Raw genomic sequence first — 9707 nt, forward strand, 5'->3', positions numbered from 1 at the left:
TGAGAAGTGAGGCAGCAAGGTTAGAGGCAGGCAGCAGGCTGTGGAGAGCCAGGCCACCCACCTGGCAAAGTCAGGAAGGGGAAGAGAGGTCCCCTGCCACCCCACCTCTGTAGTGGGGTAGTTGCTGAAAAGTGAAAAAAAAAAAAAAAGGAAATGATGAGCCTCGAAAGGGAGGTGACCTGCGTCAGGCATTTGCTCCCTTCATGGCCAGCCTTTTTTTTTTTTTTTGGCCTGATGATTCAGGTAAATTATTTTGGGGAGACTTAGCCTCCCCCAGCCTCTTATACACGCCACCCATGGTTGTGGATGATGTTAAACCTGCTTCACAATGTGTAACTAGCTGCTGTTTGATTCCATTTGTATGCTTGACAAAAAAACTACTTCAATAAAATCAAGTTTATTAGCTGGAGTTTAAAGTATCTTTTAATGGTAATTTAAGGTAAATTTTGCTGTCAAAATTCATGACAGGGTGAGCCTGCAAAAAGATACAAGTTGCTGAAGAGAAGTCTACACTAAACAAAACTGTGATACAAAGTTTGCATATAAAATTAATCGGTATTGTCTGTTTGAGTTATCACAATGATTTTCAATTTGTAACTGTTTTTCTTTCCTTTGTCGTTCAGTCTTTCAAACTTCTTGGTGATACTCTATTATCAACTGTAGAACCCTGTGGAGCTGATGGTATAATTTGCTTGTGAAGTTTAGATTCATCTGTCTTCTATATCTTGAGGCAATGTAGGTTTTTTGAAGATCTAATGAATAAACAAACAGCTCGTAGTCACTGGGTAGCACACATTGTTAGTGCTTACATATGTATGATCTTTATGCCTCAAATAAACTATTTCATGTTATTTTATAGATGGTAATTTATTTGATCAGATTTTATTTATTCTTCATTTGAGAAATAAGATGCTATCTGGAGAGGATACCATTTTGCACTCTAGCTACTTCTAAGAGATTTGTTTTTGTATTATTTGATATTTTTGAATTATTTTTGTATGGAAACAGAATCATTCTGCTAGCACCACAGTCTGGCATAAGACCCCTGGTGTCAATAAGTTAGCAATGAGAGCAATTTTGGTGGCATAAGATGCTGGCAAACCTCCCTCCACCAGGAGGCTTGCAGGCACCCAGACAGCACGGCCCAAGTGAGGTTAGCCAAGTGTGTGCTGATTCAGCACATCTGCTTGGCAGCTTCTACAAGTGGGACTTACATTTTCACTGAGGGTGCGATGAAAGTGTCCCCACAATTTACAGAACCCATGGAGAAGGTGACAGTAGCGAATCCTCACAAGGGAACAGACTTACAGAGGACTGTGAATTTGTCTCTAATCAGTGATCTACCATCGGTATTCTCAGCAGGGGTGTTAGGGCTAGATTCCATCCTCTTCATGACACACTTGACGCTATTGTTGAACATTGTTGTGTATGTAGTAGTCACCTAATGGTCTTAGGGAAGTACAAGGGAACAGTGCAAATACTGAGGTAACCATAACAATTCATCTGATGTACAATTGGAAAGTTTAAGGTGACAGTTCATTAATCACCCTATCCTTTATACCAGACTAGTTTCCCAGTCAGAAAAGTCTCCATTTTTTATTAGATTTCTCTGTTGTGTTATCTACAAATGGATAGGTAATGCCTTGGTGGCACTAACTGAAAGTTATAGCCACGTACAAAACTGCAGATCAGATTAGAAACTGACATATGTAGATCTGTACAACATCCTAGTGTGAATGACATTAAAACAGTATTCCTATACAATGAATAAACAATACTAGGATAACTGCATCCATATTGGGGTGTTGTATCAGTTTACCTACATCAGTATAAAAATAAAATTCATATCCCCTAACTGAAATTGTTAAATCAGTACAAAAACTAAGTTATTTGCATAGGAAACAATAAAAATATACTGGGGCTAGCATGTGAGGGAGACATAGCAAGGTAACATTGTTTACAAGTCCAAATATCATTAGAGCTATAGCTCTAGCAAACAAAAAGATTAAAATTCTTACACAAGTTCCTTTAACATTAGAGTGCTAGCAACGTTGCATGATATAAGCCTCACTGTAGACAGTTCTAGCAATCTCTCATTTCTAAGAACAGTAATTACATGTTTAGATATGGTACATTCTTAAAAGAAAGGTTTACTGTTTCACATAGAAACTGAAATTAGTGTAGCCTCTCTTCTAGGCACATGCACACACACAAACTGTAAATATGTTGCATTATACAGAATGCAGAAATAATCTTAAACCTTTTTTCTTTAAGAAGCTATGTATTTAAGGAAGTGATGTAGAGTGATAATTAAGAATGGAGAAAAACTTACCTATATTAATTATAGGCACATTAAGGACAAACCTACAGTCTTGTTTAATTTGAAATGCAACAGCAGATGCTCTGGGTATTATGGGTCTATTCATTTCCCTAGTATTACTTTTGCCTTTCTTTTAAACAATCAAAATGCTTTTCATAAGGAAAAAAGTCTCAAGATCCCAAAGCTTCCAGGATAATCCTAACAAAGGAATACATATTAATTATAATGGGCACTTTCTGTTTTAGATTATTTAAAACCCTTTTTGCATTAGAAATGATTTTCTTGATTTAATTATAATAATTGCCCATTTGTACAATCTGTCACTGTAAATATGTATTTTAGGCTAAGTCATATAGGAACTTTTTACACAAGTCAGACATAATATTGACACATATCAAGAGTTCATACCTTGTGTTGATTTAAAAAAAAATTGAATATTTAAAAATAAATTGAAGATAACCTCCCAAAACCTTGACGTGTAAAAACTATGAGCCAATTATAATAGGACAATTTAACATGGATGAAACTGTAACTTACATCCGCCTTCAGGCTTCTTTACTCTGTCATAGCTTCTTAAAGGGGTCATAGCATAAATGAGAATTTGGCCCTTTGAGCCAAAATGTATCCTGGGGTTCAGGGGCAGTGAGAGAGGGAAGGACATAGGAACCTGTGATGGGGTGTTCACCCCTCACTAGCCTCAAAAGGATTAATGAGGCTGAGAAGGGGCCAATTAACTGAATTAACCCCTACTATGTCACTGACTCTCAACCTTTCCAGACTACTGTTCCCCTTTCAAGAGTCTGACTTGCCCCCCAAGTTTTACCTCACTTAAAAACTTACAAAATTAGACAAAAATACAAGTCTCACAGAACACTATTACTGAAAAATGCCTTACTTTCTCATTGTTTACCATATAATTATAAAATAAATCAATTGGAATAAAAATATTGTACATACATTTCAGTGTCTAATATACAGAGCAGTATAAACAAATAATTGTCTATGAAATTTTAGTTTGTACTGACTTCACTAGTGCTTTTTATGTAGCCTGTTTTTAAACTAGGCAAATATCTAGATGAGTTGATGTATCCCCTAGAAGACCTCTGAGTGCCTCCAGGGGTACATGTACCGCTGGTTGAGAACCACTGGCTTAAGTAACCCATGCATGAAGGTGAAGCCCAGCTGGGCAACAGCAGGCTGGGTTTGTATAAAGCCAAGATGCTGAGAGCAGAAGGGGGCTGCTGGGAGGAATTCTGCAGTTTCTCCCTAGAGAGGAGGGGAGATGGCAACAGACAAGAGGCAATAAGTCCTGAGATCCTGCCTTGGGAGACATACTCTGGCAAGAACCAGAGAGTGGTGAGATAGCCATGGGGAGCAGAGGAAACTCCACTGCTAACCCAAGGACTGGCCAGAAGGTAGGAAAAGAAATAGGAAGAAACACAAGGAAGCAGTAATGTGGTCTATGAGTGAGCAGGCTGAGGTTGCTGGAAGAGGCTCCATGTACTGGAACCTGGAGTAATAGACAGTCCCGGGTTCTCCCTACCAGCCAGTAGGGAAGTAGTTGGGCAGTGGAGGTGAACACTGCCTGAGACAATTTATCCAGTAGCTGATACTACAGAAAGAACTTGATACCAATTTATCCAGTAGATTGATATCACAGAAAGAAAGGACTATAGTGACCTGGCCAAAGGACCAAGCCATGAAGAGGGAGCAACCAAGCCATGAAGAAAGCACTCCAAGTCTTAGAGAAGGAGGTTGTGGGGGATCTGAATGAGCAATGGAAGGGGTGTCACACCTGGCAGGAACTAATCCTCAGAGCAACCAGGAAGAGGCAACCCAGTGGTGAATGAACCATGTGATGGGACCACAAAGCGCCTGCAGCATCTTTTAAAATCTTCCATGAGGTAGGGCATTGCTGTGTCCTCTCCCCAGAGAAGCAACAGAGAGAGTTTGGCCTACAGAACTGAGTGATCTCAGAGGAGTTACAGAAGCCCAGGAAGATCTGCATGTATGCCCTGCGTCCAAACCCCCTTTAATGACCTCCTGCAGCTCTCCCCTGGTGGCTTGCCAGTATGGCTTCATTGGATCCATGCTGACAACAAGGCTTTCTGTGCCAGCTGTTCCCCCTAAAACCTCCCTCTACAGGAGAGTTACATAGTGCACAAGGGACTCTAATCACAAGTTAATGAAGCCTCAGGATCATAAACTGATGAGCATATTGACTACAAGGAATCATGCATGTCTCTCATTGCCTCTTCTTACCACCTAACCCTTCACAGATTCTGGGCCCACAAAGGATGGATGAGCCCTACTACCTGCCCTTTGCACAGGCAGGGAGAGCCCACATAGAAGGTTCTTTCTATGCAGAGACCCACAGAGCATGATCTGGGCTTATCACTGAACAGCTTCAAGAAGCTGACAATATAAAGCAGGGGTTCTCAACCTTTCCAGACTACTGTAACCCTTTCAGGAGTCTGAAGCCCCAGGCTAACCATTTGGGGCTGAAGCATATAACTTAGCTTCATGGGTCCCCCTGTGGCATGGAGTCCCAGGCAATTGCCCTGCTTGCCACTCCCTAATGCCAGCCCTGCAATTGTAACCCCGCAACCCATTCCCCGACCCCCAGGTTGAGAAACACTGATCTAGATGAGTTGACATATCCCTTGGAGAACCTCTGCATACCCCCAGGGGTACATGTACCACTGGTTGAGAACCGCTGGTCTAAAGCATAGTCATTTCCCACACCAAATCACACAAACAATAGAAGTAGGATGAGGGGAAGGGGTACACAAGTTTCTGGGAGGTAACAGCAAATTATACTAAATTAGGTTGCCACCAACAGTATGATGGATTTTAGATATGAATTGCTTAGATACTAAAACATGTTAGATAAAGATTAAAATAGATAGATGTTAAATGATTAGATAACTATCCTTATAAGGGCTAGATTCAATATAGGACTTGAGACAAAGTAACAGTGTTAAAATGGAGGGGAACAGTAGCATTATCCAAGAATGAATCTTAATGGTAGCCCCATGAATTTGAAAACTGCACATAAATGGGAGAAAACTCTTAATAGCGGTCCCCAGAAACAGTAAGTGAGAAGGTTGCCCTGCACCTACTGATATAATATTCTCGAGCACTTGGATGACTAGTTACCCTCCAATGAGCCAGAACAGAGTGACTGGAATGGAGTCCTCCAGAGAGGGAATGGAGGGGGAAAGAAAATGGTATAACCTAAAGATGTAAAAAGAATTATGAAAACAGTTTGGTTTTGTGCAGTGCCTAGGAGTTCCTGAGCATTTCAAATCCAACAGACATATACAAATTTCTAAAATTGCAGAGAATAATTTTGTTGCAATTCTTACTTTGTATATCCTGATCATTTCCTGGAAATAAAGCTTCCCATTAGCATGAACATTACAAAACGCTAATGGGAAGCAAAAAAGCTAATGTGGTTTCTGTATATTTCCATTTTATGTGATTTTCTTTTCTTTTCTACTGGATATTTGACCCACTCTAAAGAATGGGAAAATGTGCTATACATTTAATTTTCTTTTATTGGTGTTCTCTGTCAGCATGCCTCTCGGAAAGGTAATATCGCTGAAAATGTTCAGTTCATTACAGATGGAGCTGGTCTTTTCTCATTAGCTAGAAAATAGGAGTGTGTTTGAATCACAGCACCAATGCCTAGGGGACCTCTTGTTTAGTCTCAAAACAAACTAGGGAGTGTGCACTGGAATGTTCCAACAGTAAAGAGATGCAGTAAAGCAGCATCTGAAATCTCCAACAATAAATATGAAACTGGCTGTTTTGTGTATATGCTCTTCATCTTTCACTGACATCTTCTGCCTTTTGCCAACATTTCAGCATCTCACCTGTAAAATCTCTAGGAACAAGTTCTAGTAAATTTACTAAGGTAGTGTGATAACATATGTATCACCTTATGGTTCCAACACAAGCAGATATGTTCCTTCTTATTTTTATTTATTTAATTTACTCTTTACAATAGCATTTAGTCCTAACTGGGACTGGGAGATTGTACTATCACTCTACAAACATACTGAAAACAAAAATGCAGTCCAGGAAACAAGAAGTTTCTGATCCTTCAACTAAACAGCAGGCAGGTGAAGTGCTGCATCCAGGTAAAGCCCCATTGACTTCATCATCTGCCTGCATACTAAGAATTGCAGAATCAATATGTAAGAAATTGTATACAATTAGAGCTGGGTAATTTTATTTTATTTTTTAATTCAGAGATGTTTCATCCAAAACATTCTGCAAAAGTTGATATGTTTTGTTACAATGTTTTTTAAACAAAACATTTTGATTTTTCAATTTGAAATTATTTTCATTTCAATTGACAGAAGTAAAAATCCTTCAAAAACTAAACAAAGCATATAGCTTTGAGTTGAACAAAATGAAACATTTTTTAATTTCACCATTTTTTAAAATGTCATTTTGGGTTGATCCAAACTGAATCCCCCCTACTTTTTGGTTTAGCCACCAAACCCCAGGACTTTCATTGAACTTTTATTACAGGTACTGCTGTAGTACAAAGTTCCCAGTCAGGACCGAGTGATATATCTTAAATTCAGTATGGACAAAAAGACTGTCTATATTGAATTTAAGATATATCAGATGAGAGGTTAAAAATAACACATTTTACTAAGGAAAGGATTTAAAATAATCACAATTCCACAAATGCACTGTAAAATCCACTACTGTAAGATTTATTTATAAAAATACTGCCCTCCACTGCACGCTTGCATTCCACAATTATTCTGCTTCCCCAAAAAACTCCACGGCACATCATCATCTTAAGATCTATCATGCTTAGAAGATGAATCAGATTTTTACTATTGCTAGTATTAGTATTTATTTCTATTATAGTTGCAGCTGAATCTATAGATTTAATCATGTGTCTATGGCTTGGCTTTACATTTCAGTTTTCTTTTAAATACCAGAAGTGTTATAGAAAAGAAGAAAAAGGATACATACTAAACTTGGAGTTATAATATAGATATGTAGGTCCCAAAGATGCTTAGGCAATAATTATATGAGCTGCTACACCACATTTGTAGATCCATTTTCCTAAAGAGAGACAATTTGTAGTTAAAAATTGGATTTGACAGTTCAGGCTTCTCATGAATCTTTAGAATTTATTTACTTATTTGCCATTTCACAATATGCAAGACACCACATTAATATACAGCAGAAAGTGCTTACATTGGTCCACAAGCTCCATTATCGTGATTGAATATATTTGTCTATGTCTGTTCTAATATCTAAGCCTTACGTTACAGGTTAATGAGCTTAAAAATTATATTTTGGATCTTCAGTAAAATAAAACCATTGCATCAGTATCCATTCCCAATGCAGGGGATAAAAATAAAACATTCTGTGCTGAGTATATTTGCAACTGAAATGTGTTTCATCATTAAAGTGTGCTTATGGGAAAAAAAGGGACACTTGTGGTCATTTTTAGCTGTGTTTTCTCAGTACAAATTTCTAATATTGGCTACATTTTAATCTGTCGCTTTTCTGAAAGCAGCACTAACTTGGAAGCAGAGTTTGTCTTACACCCATCAGTTTGCAGAATGTTCAGCATTTGGTTTTGGGTAGGATAGTCCACACAGTGATGGATTAGCCACTGGTCCAATGGGGCCCATGCCCAGGGGCCCCAGCCAATTGGGGTCCCCCTGGAAAAATGGGCACACCTGTGCCCCCCACTGCTGCGCCCGCTGGTGCTCCTGATGGGGGAGCGGGGGATTGAGGTGCAGAGCTTTCCCTGCTCTATCTGCCTGGCACTCCTGCCGGGGAGCAGGGGAAGCCCCCGTGCCCTGACCTAGCTCCCTTGCAGGAGTGCTGGGCAGGGGGGAGAGGTGGGGCAAGGCCCTGCACCCTGATGCCATTTCCCTGGCAGGAGCACTGGTGGGGTGGGGGAGGCTTCAGGTGGAAGGGGCAGGCAGGGGCCTCCACTTGTGCTGTCCCAGGACACCACAAACCCCTAATCCACCTCTGAGTTCACGGCCAAAGATTTGTTTTGTTTTTAAAGTGGAGACAAGTGAAATGATTCAACAAAATAAAAGTATTCACATTACATTAAAATTAAGGTAAATGCCAGTCTAGAAAGTATTTGACATTCCTAAACTATAAAGCATTTCAATCCCAAAGTCTTATTTGTATATTAATAGGAAGATTGCTCTGGGCTCTAGGGTTTCAGAATTAAACCATTTCACAAACAATGATTAAGTGCAATGCTTCTCAATGAACCAGCAGTTGTTCTTTCCCCTCCTGCTCCCAGGAGGCAGCAGTGGCTGCTGGAGGTTCCCCTCTCAACTTCCAATTCCAACCTCCCTCCACTGGTGCCATTTTGCACCAGCAATGATGGGAAGAGAGGCACTGCCCCTTCTCACACCAAACAATAATGGGTTTGGGCTGATCTGATGGAAAGTATCAATCAAGTCTGGCTGCTCCCTCTCCTCCTTTCTAATGGCTGCTGCTTTTCCTTCTGGTGGACACTGTCTGCAGACTCAGACACATCACTACTTTGGGTTAAATTTGCTTCATATTTTCAAGATTTTCTTTACAACCCAGGGAAAAGAAATCTGAGATTCTGATTTCATCACATGACTCTGGGAAGCTGAGGCCTTAAACACATGCCAATTGTGCCTATGTCAAAACCTGGTCCTGATTCAGGTGCTCATGTTTACATTTGTGGGAAAGTTTGCACTGTGTAAAGAAACACCAAACTATGCCTGACTCAAACTCAAGTTAATTCCTTATTCTTAGGAGAACTGAAAAGCAAACTATTGAGTATTGTGCTTTAAATTATTTTCATTTGTTAAGCTATGAAAATTGTAGAGAGAAAAATCAGACCCACAAATCAGATCTGTCAAGATGGTGCTTTCAGAAAGCAAGGACATTATAAAACACAAGGCCCTGGATCTGGCAATTCACTGAATGCAGACACAATACCTTTCTCTCGAAATCAATGGGGGAGGAAATGATGAATGGACTGCAGGGGAGAATCCAGTGCCCAGATGAAAGGAGGCAGACACGAGAGAGTGTGCATGACTGCATAGTGTTGCTTCTGTTGTAATTAGAATGCTGACGGATCAGCCAGTTTAGAATCAAAAAGGAATTTTTCCATTGGACCAAACTGGCAAGAATTCTGCTCTCTTTCCAGCACCATGGTGGTACACCTTAGGTGACAGCAGTAAGACTTCAAATGTAATACTGTGGGGTGGGTGAAAGACAGCTTAGCTTGTCACAACTTGCAGCTGATGACCAGGATGAATAAAGCTAAAAGGAACCTGCCCCCAGAGTTAAATGAGATCTTGGAATTTGCTGGTGGTGCTTTTACATACAGGAAAAAAAGGGA

At 39.9% G+C, this 9707-nt stretch overlaps 1 long non-coding RNA gene across 1 annotated transcript; it reads right to left on the reverse strand.

Moving 5' to 3' along the window:
* Positions 1 to 444: 444 nt before the first annotated feature.
* LOC123375382 lies at positions 445 to 9426 on the reverse strand. The gene is made up of 3 exons (XR_006581425.1): positions 9302 to 9426; positions 7322 to 7414; positions 445 to 752 (listed from the first exon to the last, which is right to left on the reverse strand). It is a non-coding gene; the product is annotated as an uncharacterized LOC123375382 (long non-coding RNA).
* Between the last annotated feature and the right edge of the window lie 281 nt (positions 9427 to 9707).

The sequence above is a fragment of the Mauremys mutica genome, chromosome 8, assembly GCF_020497125.1.
Source record: "Mauremys mutica isolate MM-2020 ecotype Southern chromosome 8, ASM2049712v1, whole genome shotgun sequence".
NCBI lineage: Eukaryota > Metazoa > Chordata > Testudines > Geoemydidae > Mauremys > Mauremys mutica.